Genomic DNA, 2500 nt, shown 5'->3' on the forward strand with positions numbered 1-2500 from the left:
GATCTACGTGTGTGTATATATATACATACATATATATATATATGTTTATGTATATGTCGTGTCCCACTCCTCCGCTGACGGCTGGGTCCGGGAAATCCGAATCAGGCGTGCCTCTGCAGCTCTGCCCAAAGTCCTAGCAAAGTCCTCAGAGCAGGCAGGAGACCAGTAAGTGACTTCAGCAAGATAAGTTTGACTTTTGCCTGACTCAGAGACTGCCAGAAAGTAGATCCTTTATATAGGCCATGGGGTGTGGCTCCATGACTCAGCACTCATTAAGGCCTGCCCCTCCCTTCCCTCTGTAGCCTCCGCCTCTCCAATCTTCTGATGCGAGGGTCACACCAATCAGCTGTTGGTAATAAACCCTCCTCAGGCTCACCTGCTGTGGAGGAGGGGGAGGGGTCTAGCTGCTCCGTTTGCCTGGGCATGGAGTCAGGGCTGGGGCAGGGAGATTCTCCTTCTGCAGTTTGTGTGGGCATGGAGCCAGGACTGGGACCGGGAGGCATACATTCCTCAGTGTGCGGGAGCAGGTAAGAAGGCCCCGGCTGCTCTGAGGGCGGGCAAGACACAACAAACCCGATCTACTGTACGTGTGTTTTCCGGGTCGACCGTTCCCTCTCTCCGCTGCGCCGTTAGTCGCTGGGTGAAAGGCTGAGCCGAGACCCTGCCACGACCCTATTAAGAACCGGGAGGTTCCGTCTTCCGGCCTAATCTTCGGGGGGGGTGGGGGCCGTCCGCGTGCGTGGCCTTGATGAAACGGCCGCCTCGGTTTCATCGTCGGGTCTCCGGGAGTCGTCGGGGTAGCTGAAAATAACCCGATCTACTGTGTGTATATGTGTGTGTGTGTGTGTTTTCCGGGTCGACCGTTCTCTCCGCCGCGCCGTTAGTGGCCGGCTGAAAGGCTGAGCCGAGACCCTGCGACGACCCTATTAGGAGCGGGAGGTTCCGCCAAAGCTCGGACGTAATCCTCCGTCCTTCTTTTCCCGGAAAAGAACAGGAGCGGCTGGCTACCTCAGACCTAGCCGGCTGTATAAACACGCACGCACACGCACACGCACACACAGAGAGGGAGGGAGGAGAGAGAGAGAGAGAGAGAGAGAGAGAGAGAGAGACCTTTTCTATATAAGCCCTCAATTCTGTTAGTCGTCCTAGGCTTCGGTAGGGTCGACCCTGCCCGGCAGAAATCTAATAGCGGCGGTGTGGAGGTAAGCCATCACGCTCCCGTTCACTACAAAACCTTGCTCAGATCTTTAGATTCCTCTTTAGGGAATCCAATCGGCTTCCTACCAACTGGGACGGGGGAACCGGTACCGAAATTCCCTTATAGGTTAGGGAGGGGTGGGGAACGGAATCGGACAAGCTGTGCTTTCGTCTTCTGGGGTGACATTTCTCCCTACGGACTGAGCGCTGCTGGTATCAGAAGACAGTTAGAAGGAGGGTTGGGGCTGGGGCTGGGGTTAGCTTTAGGGTTAGGGTTAGGGTTAGATCACCATGAATTCCTAAAGCAAAATGAAGGTCGCCAATGAATTCGCACCACATCAGGCTGCGGATGGCGCCGTGCCCCGGACGTCCGAGGCGGTGCCGGTGCGCGTTCCCGCCCTCCCTCTCACCGGGAGGAAGGGGGCGCAGGCCGGGGCCGGGGCCGGGGCCGGGGCCGGGGCCGGGGCCGGGGCCGGGGCCGGGCTGGGGCGGGGCCGGGGCGGGGCGGGGCCGGGGCCGGGGGCCGGGGCGGGGGCCGGGGCCGGGGCTGGGGCCGGGGACGGGGACGGGGCCGGGGACGGGGCCGGGCGACGGGACCGAGGCTTCGGCGGAGCTGCCCGACCGAGGCCCGAGGCTCCGGCGCCGGGATCCCGTCCGCGCCCAGGCCCGGTAGACCGGTCCCGCCCGCCTCACGGTAGACCGGTCCCGCCCGCCTCACGGTAGACCGGTCCCGCCCGCCTCACGGTAGACCGGTCCCGCCCGCCTCACGGTAGACCGGTCCCGCCCGCCTCACGGTAGACCGGTCTCCCTGCCCGGCGGACGGCTCCGGGGCCGGGGCGGGGCCGGGGCAGGGCAGGGCTGGGGCGGGGGCCGGGGCCGGGGCCGGGGCCGGGGCGGGGGCCGGGGCTGGGGCGGGGGACGGGGACGGGGCCGGGGCCGGGGCCGGGGCCGGGGCCAGGGCCGGGCGACGGCACCGCGGCCTCGGCGGAGGTGCCGGACCGAGGCCCGAGGCTCCGGCGCCGGGATCCCGTCCGCGCCCAGGCCCGGTAGACCGGTCCCGCCCGCCTCACGGTAGACCGGTCTCCCTGCCCGGCGGACGGCTCCGGGGCCGGGGCGGGGCCGGGGCCGGGAGACCGGTCCCGCCCGCCTCACGGTAGACCGGTCTCCCTGCCCGGCAGAAATCTAATAGCGGCGGTGGGGCCTCCCGAGCGGAGGGGTCCCGGGCCGAGCCGAGCGCCCGGTCTTTTTACCCGTTGAAACCCAGCTTGCGTCTCGTCTCGTTTTTTGTCGTTAACCAACAGTG

Source organism: Ahaetulla prasina, chromosome 14, assembly GCF_028640845.1.
Source record: "Ahaetulla prasina isolate Xishuangbanna chromosome 14, ASM2864084v1, whole genome shotgun sequence".
In the NCBI taxonomy this organism is placed as follows: Eukaryota; Metazoa; Chordata; class Lepidosauria; order Squamata; family Colubridae; genus Ahaetulla; species Ahaetulla prasina.